Source organism: Bufo gargarizans, chromosome 1, assembly GCF_014858855.1.
Source record: "Bufo gargarizans isolate SCDJY-AF-19 chromosome 1, ASM1485885v1, whole genome shotgun sequence".
Classification (NCBI taxonomy): Eukaryota; Metazoa; Chordata; class Amphibia; order Anura; family Bufonidae; genus Bufo; species Bufo gargarizans.
Window position 1 is genome coordinate 576,513,976 of NC_058080.1, and position 19,281 is coordinate 576,533,256.

At 44.6% G+C, this 19,281-nt stretch overlaps 1 protein-coding gene across 3 annotated transcripts in view; it reads left to right on the top strand.

The window, feature by feature from the left end:
• The first annotated feature begins 816 nt into the window (after window positions 1-816).
• Window positions 817-19,281, top strand: part of CAMKK2 (calcium/calmodulin dependent protein kinase kinase 2) — a 102,099-nt gene continuing 83,634 nt past the window's right edge. Inside the window, exon 1 of one of the 3 annotated variants that reach the window (XM_044275751.1) lies at window positions 817-941. The gene's annotated coding sequence lies outside the window, so the exon portion shown is untranslated. Of the gene's footprint in view, window positions 942-1,372; window positions 1,510-19,281 lie in introns of those variants that run through there. The other 2 variants (XM_044275753.1, XM_044275752.1) reach the window with 2 other exon arrangements.

Genomic DNA, 19,281 nt, shown 5'->3' on the forward strand with positions numbered 1-19,281 from the left:
TTGCCGGAACTGCCTGCCGGATCCGGAAATCCGTGTGCAAAAGGAATACCATTTAATTCCGGATCCGGATGCAAATCCGTCTGACAAATGCATAGAAATACCGCATCCTTCTCCCTGGTGTCATCTGGAAAAACGGATGCGGTATTTATTTATTTTCACATTTTTAAAGGTCTGCGCATGCGCACTTGGTACCGGATCCAGCATTAATACATTTCAATGGAAATTAATGCCAGATCCGGCAATGAGGCAAGTGTTCTGGGATTTTTGCCGGACAAAATACTGCAGAATGCTGCTGTATTTTCTCTGGCCAAATACCGTAAAAGTGACAGAACTGAAGACCTCCTGATGCATACTGAACGGATTGCTCTCCATTCAGAATGCATTGGGATAAAACTGATGCATTTTTTTCCGGTATTCAGCCCCTAGGACGGAACTCAATACCGGAAAACTTTAACGCTAGTGTAAAAGTACCCTTAGACGGCAATATTTTAATATCTGTATAACAACTATGATTGCCGCAACTCCTCCAAAAAACGAACTGAGACCGCAATAGAAGCCCAACGATTGTCCCTAATAAGAGAACAGGAAAAGGGTGGGGTCCTTATCTCCCTGCATCTATAGAGTTTCACTAGAGCGCCCTCTGTTGTTGCCCTCCTAGCATTACACTTGGACCTTCTTGTCATTTTCATCCGGCAGGAGAGGAGTTAACTCAATTCCTCTCAGTCAAAACACAGTGAGTCGGCCAATCAGAGCGCCCCTTACATCCGCGCACATCTGGACCACTCAGCGGCACGCTATGAGCAGGAGGAGGATGGGTGGAAGATGAGATGGGGGAAGTCCCGAGCAGCCAATCGTCGAGTGACTGCCATGAGCCGCTGGAGCCGCTGCCCTGGCTGGGTTCGCTGCTTCCAATGACCCGCTGCCAGTCACCCTAGAGGCAGGTAAGAGCACAGGACTCCCGCTCCTCCAGACGGGCAGCACCCATTTCTAGCAGTGCAGAGGATGGCTGCTCCTTAAAGTGACCGTGCCCATTAGATGGCATTCAGGAGCTCTCCTCCACCATGGAAGGGACACGTTGGTGTTTGTTGGCTGGTTCTTAGTAGCTGCTGGCATGCTGGGAGTTGTAGTTTCTCAGGTTGCAAGGCGTGGGTCCATTACTGTCTTCAATGGCAGCACAGTCTGATGAGTGACTGGGGTGGGGACGTGTAAACCAGTCTTGTGATGCCCATGTTTGTCTTTTTGGGGCACCTGACCTCTGGCTTATAGATTTGCCAGCTTGTCCTCCCACTTCAGAGGCTGGCACACTGGTTGCTAGGAGCCTGCAGCGTGTTATTGGTGGGTGCTGATGGTGTTAGGGTGTCCTGGCAGAGGGTGGTCAGGAAACTGGAGGCAGATGCTGCAGCACTGCTGGAATCAGTGGTGACTGGGAAGGGCAGGAACAGTGGGAAGGGCTGTGGGAACTTTCCACTGACGAGGTCTGTCCACTCTCTGCTGGCAAATCTAGATAAGGTTGGTATGGAACATGTGCCACGTCTGTATCTTTATCATGCCCCTAGGATCTTTAGTGCGGGGTTAACCCTTTAGGCTGTTGTCTCCTAGTGCAGGCGATATTTTAGTCGTAAACCGGAGCCACCATAGGTAACTATAGAGCGGTCGTGAAGCCCTCTGGATACAGTACTGCATTCTTTACCTAGCCGGTGCCGTATACATGCGGCTTGTCCTGGATTAGCAGTGTCCAACCTGCGTTTGTAAGTGTAAGCATAGTAGGGCGGGTTGTTCTATTATGTTGCTGTATTTAAAATGCTGCCCATACAGTGTTGTGTTGTGTTGTGTGTGTGTGTGTTTTTTTTTTTTTATGTTTGAAAATTCTCTCAAAGATACCTGACTTGGTCAGCATTTTTTGAGACATTTTTGCCCGTGTAGTGTACTTTTGTTCATATGTTTGTATGCTTTTTTTTTTTTCTTTTTTTTTAAATAGGAAAGTATGTGTTCCCCTGTGATGTCACTTCCTCTGTAGAACAGTATGGAGAAAATACTGCTATTAAGAACTCCAACTCATATTGTACAAGCGTTGTTTTTTTGTTTTTTTCAAGCAGAGCAAAAAAAAAAAAAAAAAAAAACAGTCGGAGAAAAACGGCAGGCAAAATGCCAGACCCAGATCCTGCTGTGATTTCCATAAACTCCTTACCCAGAAAAAGTGTGACAAAACGCCACTGCACATCCTGCAATTAGTATTTCCCGTAGACTCTCGTGCAACATCTGAATCTGCCATTTCTACTATAAATGCTGCAAAAATGGCAGGAAAAGATGCACAAAAAATACTCCATAGATGTCAAAATTTCAGCCTGTAAATGGTCCAAAATAACAAAAGAATCTATACTCGCCTGTCACGACCCTTGGTCATGGTCGTGACTCCTTGGGTGCCGCATGCTGTTGCCCGCGGTTTGGGAGTTCGTCAACCGCAGCTGGGGCACTTAGTTGTTTGCCTCAGGTGCGGTTGCCGCGGACAACAAGTGTGCGTGCGGTTGCCCTTGGCAACGGGTTTTGTGTGAATGCCCGTTTGTATGTCTGTGTGCACTTTGTGTTGTTTGTTGTGCACGAGGTGATGTTTTATATGCACCTGGACTCCTCCCTTCACCTGCGGTTGTCCGCGGCAACGTCTGGCGATGTTTGCATGCTGTGGAAGTGTCTCGGCCTGTTGGCTGTTCTGGAGGACACGGTTGCCACGCATGCCGTTGCCGTCGGAGACAGGTAAGTGAGGTTGTGTGCTTTCCCCTTTATGTGAGTTTCCCTTCTGTGTTGCTGGAAGGGTTAACTCCCTTCCCAGTGTGTGTGACTTCACAGGGTGTGTGCTGATCGTTGGGTGGGGCCTCTTGGCCTATAAAGCCTCAGTCCCTGGCTGGGCTCAGTAGGTTGCTCTCAGCCATGCTGGCTGGAGCAGCCTCCTGTCTCCTCCATCTGCCTGGTGGGGACCATCCTTCTGGTCATAAACCATTGTCAGTTATACTATGTTTCACGGTGTTATCTAGGTGTGTGTGGGGTTATCTTGTTAGTGCAGTTCATGGGTTCCAGGTTTGTGTGTCTGTGGCAGGTAAGTGCAGGACTAGTCTCACTTACCTGTCATTTCCATATGTCTGTTGATGTTCCCCCTGTGTTGCTTGGCCGTTGAGACCCCTGCTCCTCCGTGCCTAGGAGGAGTAGGGCGTCTGACTCTGTCCCCTAGTACAGGGCCGACTTGAGGGCTCGTAGGGACTGTAAGGTTCCGGCGTATGAGTCCTCCTACCATCAAGGTCGGCTCATACTGATAGGAGACAGGGTCAGCGTTAGGGACGCAATAGGAGGTGACCTGCTCCCTAACTCTGTGGTCCCGGCCAAGGGGTAACCCCACCATCTCCTGGCACCGCACGGCTGGGGGTTTCCGCCAGCCGTGACATCACCCTATTTCTCCCCCGACCCTTCTTGCACTGTGCCCCAGTCCTCCCCGCTGCTGTTTTTTGTTTTCTTGGCTGCAGCGGTTAGGGTACAGCTGCACAGCAACACTGGTCACATGACAGCTGTCAGAAAGTAGCTGTGGTCACATAGAAATGAATGGGATCTTCGCCCCAGTCGCAAGAAATCCATCCATGTTGAATTTCTTGCGACTGGTGCGGCAATCCCATGGGATCCCGTCTTCTGGTCTGCGCATGCGCCGAGACAAAGGAGATGCTATTTTTGCTTTTGATCTTTAAATACCGTATCCGGATGAGACGGAGCTGAAAAAAAAAATGCTTTCCGTTTGTACGAAACTGCCTGCTGGAATCAAAAACCGCTAGTGTGAAAGTACCCTAACATGGCCTAAAACGGGTGTATTTGTGGTTTTTTTCATTAAATATTGATTAATCTAATTTTCCCCTTCCCTGACTTAGTTTGGGATCTTTAGAGTAAATCTTTTTTATTGGTGTTTTCAATGATTGGCCAAGTAAGCCATATTTTGCAAAATTAGAAAAAGTAACCATATACGCCTATACAATAGGCTTGCTGAAAAAACATTCAAATACATCAATGGTTTGCAGTTTACGCAATAGTATAAGAGCATGGTCCTCAACATTCGGACCTTAATATCAAAATATAAAGGGTAGAAGGGGGTGAGGGAAGACCAGGAAGGAAAGAGGGGGGGAGTGAGTTTGGGATCTTTAAACCACTCAGGGCGTGTTCACATTATTGACTTCTTTCCCGTTCTATTGATCTGGCCTAAGAACAGAAAAATAAAGACAGAACGGATCCTTTATTTTAAGTATCCATTGTTCTCATTTTGCTTCTGAGTCAGTTCTGTCAGAGATCTGTTATTTTGGACCGGAAATCTCACTGGAAAATAAAACTGATGTGAATGCAGCCTTACATAGTGCAACTGTGAACTTCCCCCAGTATATCACTGTAATTAAAGGGGTTGTCTCACTTCAGCAAATGGCATTTATCATGTAGAGAAAGTTAAAGGGGGTATTCCGGTTGTTTGAAGTTATCCCCTACATGGACGGGGGATAACTATTAGATCAGTAGGGACCCCAACCGATCATGTCAGCGGGGGCCCTGTACTGCCTGCAGCCCTCCTGATATCAACAGAGCGCCAATCGTACATGCGTGCGGCTGCTCCATTCATTTCTATGGGAATTCCGGAGATTCCTAGCAGTAGAACTCCCACCGATTTGCTAGTAATCCCCTATCCTATTCTAATAACCGGAATACCCCTTTAACTTTCTCTACATGATAAATGCCACTTGCTGAAGTGAGAGAACCCTTTTAAAGGATAACTGTCATTTATTTTATTGTTTTGCTAAAGTGTAGGACAAGTTATAGGTAACAATTTAGCAATAGACTTTATTTAGCTAAAACGTTTATTTTTGGTAGAAAACTGGGGCTGAAATGGCCCTTAGCAGCACTCTTCAAAAGAGCGTTGCTAAGGGCCATCTGTCAGTCTCCTATAAAAAAAAAAAAGAAAAAGGGGGAGACGGGCTGTGCTTCTGCCTCGTGCTTCCCTGGGAGACAGAAGGCTGGGCACAGGAGTTTTAGGAGTTAAAATTACATTTATATTCCCCCTTTCTATGCAACCTAATGCTCCGTAACATTCACTGACCTGCGATCCCTGTGATAATAATTCATGAAGCAGCCGCCGGAAGTAGAAGCACTGTGCGCAGTGAGCAGGTGGCTGCTTCATGAATTATTATCACAGGGATCGCAGGTCAGTGAATGTTACGGAGCATTAGATTGCATAGAAAGGGGGAATATAAATGTAATTTTAACTCCTAAGACTCCTGTGCCCAGCCTTCTGTCTCCAAGGGTAGCACGAGGCAGAAGCACAGCCCGTCTCCCCCTTTTTTTAATAGGAGACGGATGGCCCTTAGCAACACTCTTTTGAAGAGTGCTGCTAAGGGCCATTTCAGCCCCAGTTTTCTACCAAAAATAAATGTTTTGGCTAAATAAAGTCTATTGCAAAATTGTTTCCTATCACTTGCCCTACACTTTAGCAAAAAAAAAAAAGACAGTTATCCTTTAAGGCTTCATATATAAACTGGAGAATAATGGATAATTTACGTAATATTTGATAATATCTCCTTAATATCACTTTGTACATATAGGGATGTGCTCTTTTATTTTTATCTTCGTTTTATGTGGTTGCGAATCCAAGTGTTATATGTATGAGCTCTATTGTCTGCCTATTATTATTACTAACTGATATAGGCTTCAGGAAATGAATATGGATCCCAGGTTGGATTACCTGAGGAGGGGGTTGTGCGCCTGGTCACTGGAGAGCGCTGCCATTCTCATGTCAGGAACCTGTTACCCGAATAGTGCTGTTTGGCATTGCCAAGGCTGAAATCTGCACGGAGGAGGAATATGACATAGATTTGAAAATCCTCACTGCAGGCCAATTTCCCTGCGGGTAGTTTGCGCACCATGTACAGTACTTGAGAATATGAAAGTCTTAACTACTTAGCAGGTCCTGTATTGCGCTGCGGATATTCTGTGCGTAAATCCAAATGTAATACGAGTTGTGAGGGGAGATTTATTAAAACTGCTGTAAAGGAAAACTGGCAACCAGCTTCCACCTTTCATTTTTGAAAGGAAAGCTGAAAAATGAAAGTAAGAATCTGATTGGTTGCTATGGGCAATTAAGCCGGTTTTCCTTTACGCCAGTTTTGATAAACGTACCCCTGTGTATTCAGGACTCGGAGTGATCCATTTTAGGCTTGGTTCAAAAACTGTATCTAAAAACCTGAATATGGAAACTCAGCCTAAGGCCTCATGCACACAACCGTTTTTGTGGTCCGCATCCGAGCCGCATTCTTTGCGGCTCGGGTGCGGACCCAATCCCATTCACTTCAATGGGGCCGCAAATGATGCGGACAACACTCAATGTGCTGTCCGCATCCGTTGCACCGTTCTGTCACCCCGCAAAAAAAATTGCATGTCCTATTCTTGTCCGTTTTGCGGACAAGAATAGGCATTTCTACAATGGGCTGCCTTTCCGCAAATTGCTTGCCGAATGCACCTGGGGTGGCTTCCGTTTTTTTGCGGATCCGCAGTTTGTGGACTGCAAAAAACGGCACAGTCATGTGCATGAGGCCTAATAATTTTGGAAAAATATATATATATATATTTTTTTTTTTTTCACCTGTTGATATCAGTATCCATTCTTAAATGGACAGAAACGTTGTGCCTTCCTGTGCAAGAACTGCTGTCATAGTCAGCCCCTTACCGTATGTCCGATTAGACAGTATGGACATCAAGAAGAGATCTTGTCCATTAACCGTAGTGGGAGCAATTCCAAAAGTATCCCTCTGATGCAAGGCTCCGACATGACACCGTATATCCATACATCGTCCATTGGTCCAAATGTGAAAAAATAAATGCCGTGCTGTGTACTTTTAGTGTAGGTTCACACTTGTGTTAAACGGATCCGGCAGAGAACAGCCTGACGGAGTTCACCGGATCTGGTCTAGCCAGATACCGCCATTCACCTTTGGAACCCATTAACTATAATGGGTCGCTTTCCGATGAACTGCGGTTTTTGTCTGGCCGAAAACCAGCACTTAGCCTGAAAGTGTCCGGATCCCATTATAGCTATTGGGGTCCAGGGGTAAATGGCATTATCCAGCTAGGCCAGATCCGTTGAACTGCGTCAGGCTGTTCCCTACCCTAAAAGTACACAGCACGGTATACTTTATTTTTTTTACATTTGGGCCAATGGACGATATATGGCTTACTGCACTTTTATAAGTAGAAAATAGGCCTCGCTGCAAAAGTCCAAGAAGACTTTATTTAGCCCACGTTTAATGCTTCATTCCGTATGCTGTAACAAGGACCCCACTCACTCCCTGTCACTTAGCCAAATGGCGACTTGCACCCTTGGTTCAGTAGGTCACTAGTCTTCAGCCCTTGTTGGTGCACGTGTGTGCTAAGAACTGTTCACCATTGTCACGGATCAGGAGGTGTGAACCCACTGTGCCACTGACTGGCTGTACTCTGGAGGGGCATGTCTAAGCAACTACCTGGTTTTCACTAGAGCGTCGGGGGGGGGGGGGGGGAAATAGACTTGAGCCATTAGGGTAGTTGCCAGGGGCTACTCCAGGGCAATCCCTGAGTTAGTGGCAGCTGGCCCAGGAGATACCTGGGTAGGTACCAAAAGTAACCAGGAGCAACAGTGCAGTACCGAAGGATGAGGCAGAGGCGTAATCAGACAGGCAAAAAGTCAGGTCAGGCAATCCGGGTAAGCAACAGAAGAGACAAAGCAAGCAAGCAGAGTCCAGGAACAAAGTACAGCTCAGGCGCACACAAGAGCATCAGGCACCAACTAACTCAGGGACCTTGACACTGAGGCATCTGGGAAGAGGGCTGAGCCACTTAAATACCTGCAGGAGAGCCAGGGTTGGTCAGCGAGGTCACCTGACCTAACCTACACACCCCAGGGAGTAATGCGCTACGCCCTTAGAGCAGTGTAACTCAGGCTGTGTCCAGGGCTGAGTGGAAGCTGTGGAGCGGAATCCTCAAAAGCAACACCACCTTCAGACACAGAGCCCAGGACCGCAGAGGTGAAATGGGAAGCACCGAGCACAGGTCACCAATGGGCGCGTCTCCCGGGACCGTGGCGACAAGCGGGGGAACAGCGGTGTACCGCAGCTGCTGTTCTAACCATCACTTGTAAGGATAAAGATAACTGTTCTTGTATCACGATCACTCGTAGTACGTTACGGGGATGAGTAATGTGGTGCTCGTGTTTTTTAGATTCGATATTAATAAAAAATTCAGCATCTTTCAGTTAGTATGCATTATTGACATGAACATTATAGTCATTGACTCAATCTTTATTCACTTTATGGAATGAGTTGTATTAAAAATGAATAGTCAGGCAGGAGCCGTTTTAACATGTTTGTGCATCTCTTAAAGGGATATTCCTATCATATTACAGCCATAGGATATTCTGTATTAAGATTGCTGGAGTTCTTGCCTCTGGGATCCCTTCCTGAACAAAAGACAAGAAGCTTTTCCTCTGCTGCTGCAACACTGCTTTTTTAAGTGAATGGGGCTGAGTTGTAGTGTCCTAGAACCCTATTGTGCAGGTAAAGCTGGCCATACATAAAGGTCGGATGACATGGAGGATTTTGGCTACTGCCTACTATAAGGGTGAGATTGTTGGCAGAAACGATGGCATAATTGGTAGAAAATAGCTGATCCCGCAGTCAATGCTGATTGCAGCATGTAAGTGGTTAGAGAGAGGGAGGGCACTCCCTATGTCACCGCATCAGCCCCTGCGATGCAATTACCAGGTGCCAAGAGGTTACCATGGCAGCCAGGGGCCTAACAATGGTCCCCAAGCCTACCATGCATGGGGTCTGTATATGGGACAAAAATGTATTGGCTTGATATTTTTGAAACTCCCCTATGGATTATCCTGTTGTGTCCTGTATTAAAATCCAGTGCATGAAAGTAAAGTAGTGCGCTGGGAGGCACGGTGTGCTGTCCGCATCTTTTGTGGCCCCATTTGAAGTGAATGTGGATCAGCTGCGTCCCAAAAATACTTTTGTGTGCATGAGCCCTTACTTTTATGCCCAATTTCTACAAGTCTGTTTGTTACTGGAGCTTTCAGACTGACAATCAGAGGGATTGCTTAAAAAATGTGTAGTCCCTTTAAGTATGCCCCCTTGCTTTGACTGGCTTGCTTACCTTATGCTTGGAGTGGGAGGCTGTTTGTACTGTGTGGGCTGATTTTTCTATTTGCTGTGAAATGCTTCTCTATCAGCTAGTGAAGCAGATTACGCCTACCTGCTATCTAGAAGGTATTTATGAATGAGAGGTAAATGCTGACTTCTCTGCAGTGTCTGGTGCTAAAATTATATTTTCACCATTTTGTTAATTTTTCAGGGGTTTGTAAAGATAATTGCTCATTGTGATTGCAGGGAATGATTGATCTTGATTGTGCCGCCTATGTCACGATTAATGTGGCTTGTTTACATGGTGGAGCACCGGGAGCCCAGATTTACTAATGTGTCTGTGCCTAGGTTCTGTCTAAAACATGGTACAATTTGGGCAGCATTTGGCAACATTAGGGTTCCTACACTTCAGACTCTTGAAAAGAGCAGGGCTTAGCATAATGAAAGAAAAGCTTCACTGGATGGGGTCAGAGCTTGATACAAGATGTTTTGTGCCAAAATTATACCACAATTCAGGTGTAAGATTTTGTCTCGAAGTAAGCCAACCAGTAGTTGGTAAAGAGTCAGAGAAAAGTGTCTATCCCTGAGCCATAGCCTTTCTACGCTTACGCCATCTTTAGGACTATTCAATTTTGGGCTGTCTGCATTTTCCACTGAAAGCAAATATACTTGTTTATTTTAATGTTTGTTCACACATCAGTATTTTTTTTACTGACCGTGGGACAGTTAAAAAAATCACACACAAGTCTATGTCTGTGAAAATCACATCTGTGCTGTGTCCGTTTTTCACTGACCACTGATAAGTGAAGCTCTTGAAATTAATTTTCAGCTGGGCATTGTCTGTGGAATACGGATGTCACACACGGGGTAAAAAAGTAACACATGGCCAAAACACAGATCCTTCAAGGACATCTGCCTAGATGAAACGTGGTCTGATTTATAAATTTTTTCCACGGAATTGTGAACAAGACCAAAAACAATAAATGCCACCACATTCACATACCTGTTTACATACTGTGGTAGTCTGTTCTGTCAGAGTACAGGGTATCGAAGTTTACTGAATTTAGACATGTCCGCACTCCCAGATGCCCATCTGGGGCCACTTTCCAGCATAAATGCCAGCTTTTGGACGAACAAAAAACTGGCCACTCCATTCATTTCTGTGGGAGTTTCACATTCAGCCAAGCACCCTGTTAGTATATGCCCCCATTGTCTTACAGTTGCCCTGGGACTCACACCTATATCAGGAATGGAGCCCTGCAAGGTGGAGGCTGGAGAACTCCGGTCCGGCCACCACCAACCGCGCTCCCCATAGAAGTGAATGGGAGCTCACCGCGCATGACTGGCCACTGCTGCCATTCACTTCAACGGGCCCAACGGAAATAGCTGAGCCAACGCTCGACTATTTTCGGCGGCCCCCATAGAAAATGAATGTAGGGCACATGCGCAGTGTGCCCTCCAACACTTTCGGGGCTCTATTTTTAGATACAGTCAGGTCCATAAATATTGGGAAATCGACACAATTCTAAAATTTTTTGCTCTATACACCACCACAATGGTTCTGCGGCCAAGAGCGGTCCGTGGAATGCCGGGCTGGATTCCTGCTGGGAGCAGGAGCGCACGGCGTCATTGGTTGCTATAACGCCGTGCGCTTCATGTCGCCACTGCTGTACAGTAATACACTCAGCGCAGTGAATAATAATGAGCTGGGCGGCGCTAGGAAAGCGACAGTTGAGGCGCGGCTGGGCACAAAGGTATGAGAAAAAACGCCCTTGGTCATAAAGAAATGTGATTGACAGATGAATATAAAGTTGTTTTTACATGGTTTACAATGGGGACAAGGGGTACTCTTATATCATTGGAATACACTTTAATAAATCTATGACTGCATAGGAATAACTAAATATGTTTATAGGGCCTGTCAGTGTCCCTTTAAGGGCACACTAGATAACACAATATACACAAAGAATATATACAGTGGTCTGAGGTTACAAATACAGGTAATATGGTACAAACAGGATTACACAGAGCACAGGTCAGTTACCGGGTAGATGAATGTTCTTTTGCTGTATTCACATGGAGGGCAGTGATGTCAGCTGGGTGCAGGTCCCTCTAAACACATGGCACGATGTGACCCTCCTTCAGAGAAAAGACATGCCCGCTAGCTGGCACAAGCCTTTTAAACTGTAGCCAGCACCTCCTCTTCCCTCCTCTGGGAAGGATCCCCTACTCCTCTTCTGGGCTGGCAGCCAAGGACCCACAAAACCCATTAGGGCCCATAGCTCCAGACCAGAACGTCACAGGGGGATGGTTCTGGGACCAACAGATCCGCCTGGGTTTCTGGCTACCAGTAGAGTCCAAATATGGTACTGTTGTTTGGTTTTCTGTGGGGAGGTATGTATGTCTCCCCTCCCTGGCCTCCCACCACCACACTAATGGACATGTTCATCGTGGCCATCGGGACACAAATATGTATCCGGTTTGCGCCTGCGATGGCCGGGCGATTTTATAATTCCTTATAAATCGCCGGTTCCGTGCTGTATGCTAGAGTTGATTGAACTGGGTAATGGCTTAGACCCCCTGCAGGGAGGTTTTCCTGCAGGATCCATGCTGTCTGAATGGGGTATGAAATTGTAACAACAGGTGGCCTGCCTGCCTGCCTGCCATATGGCTGGGGCTTTGAAGCAGGGCCCTCCTGTGGAGTTCAATACCTCTGCTATCTGACAGCTGATGGCTGGTGTGAGAACTTATTTTGCATGTACACTGACCAAGGTGAAGTAAATGAAAATCATGGCTGCCATTCAACGATGATCCATATTCTTGACAGAGGCGCTTCATGCCGGCCTGATTACAGCAGGCCTCCCCTGCGATCACCTCAGGTAGAAGGAAATACCCGTGCTGGAAGGGTGTAGATTTGCAGATCCCACTGCCAAGCCTACCCGCCAATCCAACTAAAATCCAGCCCAGAATTTATAAACAAAACTGTCTCGGCAAACTATGCTTTGCTGAGACCACTGCCACGCTCTGCATTTTTAGCTGTCCCTCTCACCCATTTGAGGTACCTGAGTGTGACATACATGCCTTCCAGCACTGTTCACATTACCACAGTTGCTAAAAGTTAAAAATTCTGGAATATACCCCTTTAAGGCCTCTTGCATTGCGGGCCAAAATTGCCCAAAATCGATTTTTTTTAACCCCCTGCACCCCTGAATTCATTTATGTGGCGGGGTGCAGGGGGGCGGTTTGTGGGCGGTGCGGGGCGGGGCAGTGCGGCAGTTGCGGGAGGCGGGCGGGATCGCGATCCCCCGCCCGCCTCCTATTATAATAATCGTTGGCATCTAGTGGGTTATACCAGGGTGCCAGCACATTGCTGGCACCCTGGTATAAACGGCTGACATCTGTGATGCAATGTCAGTCGTTTAACCCTTTCCATACCGCGGTCCGTACGGACCGCGGTATGGAAAAGGTTAACAGCTCAGGGAGCTCCCTCCCTCTCCCATCGGAGGGCTGCTGTACCTTTTGCAGCCCCCTGATGGAGAGGGAGAGAGCCCCCAGACAGCCCCCCCAGAGCCCCGTCCTTACCCTTCCCCGTCTGCGCAGTTCTGACCATAACTGAGCAGACGGGGAAGGTTCCCATGGCAACAGGACGCCTCTCAGGCGTCCTGCTGTCCATGGTGCTGAACAGATCTGTGCTGAAAGCATAGATCTGTTCAGTGTAAGTAAAATATAGTACAGTGCAATATATATTGTACTGTACTGTATTATACAGACATCAGACCCACTGGATCTTCAAGAACCAAGTGGGTCTGGGTCAAAAAAAAATGTGAAAAAAGTATTTTAAAAAAGTAAAAATCAAAAAACACATTTATCACTGATTAAACATGAGAAAAATAAAATTTCCTACACATGTTTGGTATCGCCGCGTCCGTAACGACCTGATCTATAAAACGGTCATGTTACTTTTCCCGAACGGTGAACGCCATAAAAATAAAAAACTATGATGAAATTGAAATTTTGACCACCTTACTTCCCCAAAAAAGATAATAAAAGTGATCAAAAAAGTCGCATGTACTCCAAAATTGTAACAATCAAACCGTCATCTCATCCCGCAAAAAATGAGACCCTACTTACGATAATCGCCCAAAAACTGAAAAAACTATGGCTCTTAGACTATGGAAACACTAAAACATCATTTTTTGGTTTCAAAAATGAAATCATTGTGTAAAACTTATATAAATAAAAAAAAGTATACATATTAGGTATTGCCGCGTCCGTATCGACCGGCTCTATAAAAATATCACATGACCTAACCCCTCAGGTGACCACCGTAAAAAAATAAAAATAAAAACGGTGTAGAAAAAGCAATTTTTTGTCATCTTACGTCACAAAAAGTGTAATAGCAAGCGATCAAAAAGTCATATGTACCCCAACATAGTGACAATCAAACCGTCATCTCATCTCGCAAAAAATGAGACCCTACTTAAGATAATCGCCCCAAAACTGTAAAAACTATGGCTCTTAGACTATGGAGAAACAAAAAAAAATTTTTGTTTTAAAAATGAAATCATTGTGTAAAACTTACATAAATAAAAAAAAAATGTATACATATTAGGTATCTCCGCGTCCGTGACAACCTGCTCTATAAAATTACCACATGATCTAACCTGTCAGATGAATGTTGTAAATAACAATAAAAAAAAACGATGACAAAAAAGCTATTTATTGTTACCTTGCCGCACAAAAAGTGTAATATAGAGCAACCAAAAATCATATGTACCCTAAACTAGTACCAACAAAACTGCCACCCTATCCCGTAGTTTCTAAAATGGGGTCACTTTTTTGGAGTTTCTACTCTAGGAGTGCATCAGGGGGGCTTCAAATGGGACATGGTGTAAAAAAAAAAACAGTCCAGCAAAAGCAAAATCTGGCTTCCAAAAACCATACGGCGCACCTTTCACTCTACGCCCCGCTGTGTGGCCTTACAGTAGTTTACGGCCACATATGGGGCGTTTCTGTAAACAGCAGAGTCAAGGCAATAAAGATACAGTCTTGTTTGGCTGTTAACCCTTGCTTTGTTAGTGGAAAAAATGGGTTAAAATGGAAAATTAGGCAAAAAAATGAAATTCTCAAATTTCATCCCCATTTGCCAATAACTCTTGTGCAACACCTAAAGGGTTAACGAAGTTTGTAAAATCAGTTTTGAATACCTTGAGGGGTGTACTTTCTTAGATGGGGTCACTTTTAGGGAGTTTATACTCTAGGGGTGCATCAGGGGGGCTTCAAATGGCACATGGTGTAAATAAACCAGTCCAGCAAAACCTGCCTTCCAAAAACCATACGGCGCACCTTTCACTCTATGCCCCGCTGTGTGGCCATACAGTAGTTTACGGCCACATATTGGGTGTTTCTGTAAACGGCAGAGTCAGGGCAATAAAGATACAGTCTTGTTTGGATGTTAACCCTTGCTTTGTTAGTGGAAAAAATTGGTTAAAATGGAAAATTAGGCAAAAAAATGAAATTCTCAAATTTCATCCCCATTTGCCAATAACTCTTGTGCAACACCTAAAGGGTTAACAAAGTTTGTAAAATCAGTTTTGAATACCTTGAGGGGTGTAGTTTATAGAATAGGGTCATTTTTGGGTGGTTTCTATTATGTAAGCCTCGCAAAGTGACTTCAGACCTGTAGTGGTCCCTAAAAATTGGATTTCTGAACAATTTCAAGATTTGCTTCTAAACTTCTAAGCCTTGTAACATTCCCAAAATAATTCAAACATGAAGTACACATATGGGGAATGTAAAGTCATCACAATTTTTGGGGGTATTACTATGTATTACAGAAGTAGAGAAACTGAAACTTTGAAATTTGCTAATTTTTCCAAATTTGGGGTAAATTTGGTATTTTTTTATGCAAAAAAAAATTAATTTTGGGACTTAATTTTTCCAGTGTCATGAAGTACAATATGTGACGAAAAAACAATCTCAGAACGGCCTGGATAAGTCAAAGCGTTTTAAAGTTATCAGCACTTAAAGTGACACTGGTCAGATTTGCAAAAAATGACCTGGTCCTTAAGGTGAAATAAGGCTGTGTCTTGAAGGGGTTAAAGCCCCCAAAACTCCTATTCTTTTACCACTTTTCATTTCCGATAAATCTATTCTGTTTCAAAGAAAAAAATAGGAAAAAAGTCCCAGCTATAAATAATAATCCCAGGATAAATACATTAATAATACACCAGGTTCCTTTTTAGCAGTTAATGGCAGTGAACGGGTTATATCAGAGGACCTGATGTCTTAAGGCAAAAAATTCACTTTAAAGCGGACTTAGAGAAAGCGCCTTCTAAGTGTGGGGAGCTGTGAATTCTTGTGTTTTCATCTCCGACATCTGAATTCATGTCACACAAGAAGTTTGCTTTTAATGAGGTGAAGGATAAAAGGGGATAACTGATGGTGAGAGAAGAGAAGCCAAGTGTCAGGCAGAGGAATGGCGCGATGTGTGCAGTGTATTTCATGTCTTGCAGACACACAGCTCCCGTTTTAATGAAGAACGTGCTATTTCATTAGGTAAGCGCCCTATATATGTTCTGCCCTAGGATACAAATGTTCTGTGACCCATATATGCGGTGGAATCCACTTTGAATATTGGAATTAATGAATTAATGAATTCCTTGGTAGATGGGGGTTTCTATTGCTGTATTCTCCACACTGGAAGCAGAATCTCCGCCTGGCTTAGGATATTTTGTATGTTGTGTGAAAACAAGGAGCAGGTATCAGCCAGAAGTGTTGTAATCAGTCATCAGGTGTTAAAGGTGTTGTCCCACCATGGACACCTATCACCCATCTCTTGCGGCATAAAAAATGTGCCCTTTTTTGGCTGGAGTAAGCCAGCTATATCTAATTAGCTGCCTAAATTGCTCACAATTAGGCTACATCCACACAAACGTATTTGGTCTCCATGTCCGTTCCGTTTTTTTGGCCGATTGAATGAGGACCCATTCATTTTAATGGGTCCGCAAAAAATGCGGACAGCACGTCGTGTGCTGTCCGCATCCATATGTCCGTTCCGAAGCCCCGCAAAAAATATAGAGCATGTCCTATTCTTGTCTGTTTTGCGGACAAGTATAGGCATAGTTACAATGGATCCGCAAAAAAAAACAAAAAAAAAAATGGATGCAATACGGATGCCAAAAGGACATCATCCGCATTATAGCGAATCAGTGTTTTGTGGATCGCGAAACACGTATGGTCGTGGGAATGTAGCCTTATTGTGACACTAAAAGGGAATTTGTTATTCAGTTTATGCTGCACTATCTGAGTTGCATAATATAGTGACCAAGACCCTGATATCATTGCCAGGTCACTTATATTTTCTTGTAGTACTTTTAATAAAGGCACACTTGCAGAGTACGGAGTCCTCTTATTCATCAGTGTTGGGCTAATCCCACCCTACAATCACTGAATGACAGCATCGGCAGTGGTTAGGTGGGGTATCCGACAGCTCATGAATATTGAGGACTGCATTGCATTCTCACAGCTGCCGTGGGAGGCAAACGCTATTGTCCTCTCAGCACTGTGTGGGTTCTGTACTTCCTGGCCCTTGTAGTGGGTCACCATTATGCCACTGCCCTCTCAGTCTTCACATATGCAGTGAAGTCCTCGATATTCATGAGCTGCAGACTGACATCTTTCTCACTGTACAGAGTGGGGAGAAAGCTGTCAATCAGCAGCTGGAAGGCAGAATTAGCCTGCTGCTCATCAAAAATACAAGAATATAATACTTTGCTCCTGCTGCAGCTAACTAAATGGGTTGTCCAGCTGTTAATATTGATAGGTCATCAATATCTGATCGGTGGGGATCCGGCACGCCTGCCGATCAGCTGTGAGATGAGGAGGTGACGCTCCATGCTAGCACTTCTGGTCTTCATACTACGCCTTGTCTCCTGTGGAGCGGTGGCGTAGTGTAATTACAAGCACTCGCTCCATTCACTTCAATAAGCAGGTAAACAATGGAGGGCCTTCTCTGAAACCAGATGATCGGCGAGGGTGCCCGGTGTCGGATCCCCGCCAATCTGATATTGATGACTTATCCTAAGGATAGTTCATCCATATTAACCCTTAATGAGCAGACCAGTTTTGAGACTTGCTGACTAAGCGTTTTTTTCTTTCCTTTTTTTTTCATTGTCTTGTTCCAAGAGCTATAACTTTATTTTTTCGTCTATATAGCTTTATGAAAATGTTTTTGCATTGCCTTTTTCCAAGACCCCGAACTTTTTTTTTTATATATGGAGTTGTGTGAGGGCTTGATTTTTGCGGGACAACTTTATTTTTTTTATTGCTTGTTATTACGTTTTTTCGGTGGCAACTAAGAATAAATTAGAAACTAGATGACGCCTGTAAGCATCGTGCCAATGTCCCAAAATGGCTGCTAATGGAAGGTCGCATGATTATTTCTGTCCATCAGTGGCCCTTTATTTGCTAGGGACGGACTGTGCATGCTCTAATATATAGTGCTCATTTAGGTTGAGAATACTATTGCTGTGTAGCGCTCCTCATGTTTGCCAGTGTATGGCATTGTTTGGGTAGATGTTTCAGGAAAACTGTAGTAAGCAGGAAATGGCAGCATGCAAACTAGTCGAGCAAGCAATTAAAATGGATGAAAAAGTGGCTCATTAATACGGTTATGATTAAACCCGGTATCAAAGCTAGAGTACCAGCAAACCAGCCGTACAGATGAGCAAATTGTCTCTTCACTTGCGAGAGGTTGTCCCTGCTGGTGAAGAAGCTCCCGCTCCGAATAGTGGCGCATGAACAGTGGCAGATGTGGAAGCAGTGCTACAGGCGTGAGATGTTTAGCAATTTCAATCAAGTGATAGGGGGACTTGTTGACCAGATTCTCTAATCCTTAGTCACAACACATCACCATATACTGCTCAATCAGGAGAAAAGGGTTTTATAGATAGAGCTCGAAGCCGTTGGTCAGGGTTCAGTTCTGGCACTGAACGTGTGTGGGGATGAGGGGATGAAACTGATTGTGAAACATTACCAGGTGGTGATTCTGTCTGCAGGTATCATCCCATTGAAGGAGTATTCCTGGGATATTTATAGCCAGGAATGACAGCTTTGCAGATCAGGAAGAGGAACAGTTTGCATTGGTGTTAACCAACATTGTAGGATTTCACACTTGGAGCACATGAGAAGTGATCAGCCTGTGCTGGTAACAGCTTGAGGCAGGACTGGAATGGAGGATGGAAAGGAAAGAGAAGGAATTACATTTTGAGGTTTTATTTGTATCTCGGAGGTCTAGTAACCCCTCATGGACATAGCAAGCCCTGAACATCCAGTACACAATGCAGGCATATTGTCCAACCCTGAGGAACAGCAGATTCCTTCTGCCTGCCATACGTTTCAGTGGAGAACAGAGAGGTCTAAACCTTGTGTCTGTGTAAATTATAGCCAATATATGCTTGGTAATCTAGCGATCCTATAATGGAAATTCTCTGTACCTTCTCAAATAGGAAAGTCGGTCCTGACTTTATAAGGATATGCATTTCTCTGTGTGCTTTTCACAGACCATGTCATGGCTAAAATAGTGGTGCTTATAAAGTAGAAGTTGGATGGTTTAATTTAATTTTGCAAACAACTCCAGACAATAGATTACATTTCATTAATTGAAAGTATGGAAATGGAATATTCGAGTAAAGAGAGATTAATCCCATTTTCTGGAGGGGGGGGGGGGGAGGGCGGGCTTAATGAATTCTGTATTTCTAGAAGGACAGTTTGACTGGCAGTAATTAGATCACACTAATCCAAAGTTGTCCTACATTCTCAGTAAGACACTGCATTTTTTTTTTTATAGAAAAAAAGGACACCTAATGCAAAGTAAAATTTTAAGTGCAATGCTCTCCTTTAGGCTACATGCACACGAACGTTGTTTGTTTCCGTGTCCGTTCCCTTTCTTTTGCGGATAGGATGCGGACCCATTCACTTAAATGGGTCTGCAATGGAAATGCGGACAGCACACAGTGTGCCGCCCGCATCCGTTTGTCAGTTCCGTTGCCCCCCCCAAAAAAAAAATTGAGCATGTCCTATTTTTTTTTCTAGT